Below are 1,065 nucleotides of genomic sequence, written 5' to 3'. Positions count from 1 at the left end.
GTCAAATAATCAATTTTTAGGTGAAAAAATGGCTCCCAAACAGGCCCATAAACTTCTTGAGGTTAAACTTTAAGATGAGGTGGTTTCATAGGAAAACAATGTACCTTTGTTTAAAATAAGCTTTGAGGTGCACATGGAGAATTTGAATTTCGATATGCAGCAAGCTACAAAAAGCTCTAAGTTTTGATTTTTTATGTACCTGGACACAACATATAGCTGGATGATCTTTTATGCATGCACATGCACACACATCATCTGCTTGAAGATATTATGCATCAAACCAATTTAAATATATTTCTCACAGTAGTGATGCCTCAAAATTTGCTGTGTTGACTCAGAGCAATAGCAGGAAGAGACATGTTTAAGTGGAAAGGAAGGAAAAGATTGTTCAACAGGGGCAACACCTTACTTACAAGTGAAAAGCTAATTAAGTGCTTAAAGATTTTAACTGACTAGAATAAGAAATTGATATCAATGGCACGTCCATCTTATTGCTTATGCCGTATGGACTCTTACGACTTGTTTAGAAAAATATTATTATGCTAAAGCTACGTCAGTTGACTGAGCCTGTGATAAGTAGCTGACATAGCTGTTTATCTTCGTACAACATCTGTGCATATAACTTGGAAAAATTACATTGCTTGTATGGGTCAAATATTGATTGATTGTCCGTCTTAAGCTATTGCAGCTCACTGAAATTTTCACCTTTTAAGATCTGGGAGGCATTTGTTTGGTCAGTTAGAATTATGTAATTTGTATTAGGTTTTGGTATTCAAATATATTCAATTAATTTGTTTTCATATTTCTACTTTTTACTAAAGATGTAATTAGCTTGATCTGTTGCACATTTCTTGTAAAATATTAATCTTTGATATCTCAAAACATTGATTTTTGCTTCTGATATTGATCAGGATGGAACTCTTCGAACCAATGAACTTGAAGATTTGTTTTCTACCGCACCTGAAAAGTAATTTTTTTTCTTTATCATTTCTTTCGCTAGAACAACTTAATACCCTCTTAACCCTTTCTCTTCCATTTATATTTTGGTGAATATGTTTATCAAGT

The 1,065-nt window shown here is 32.9% G+C and overlaps 1 pseudogene; it reads left to right on the top strand.

Moving 5' to 3' along the window:
- Positions 1-1,065, top strand: part of LOC111377374 — a 19,698-nt pseudogene that overhangs the window by 4,354 nt on the left and 14,279 nt on the right.

The sequence above is a fragment of the Olea europaea genome, unplaced genomic scaffold (genome assembly GCF_002742605.1).
Source record: "Olea europaea var. sylvestris unplaced genomic scaffold, O_europaea_v1 scaffold1649, whole genome shotgun sequence".
Classification (NCBI taxonomy): Eukaryota; Viridiplantae; Streptophyta; class Magnoliopsida; order Lamiales; family Oleaceae; genus Olea; species Olea europaea.
The sequence above is the reverse complement of the archived record's forward strand: the minus strand, read 5'-3'. Positions and strand labels throughout refer to the sequence as shown.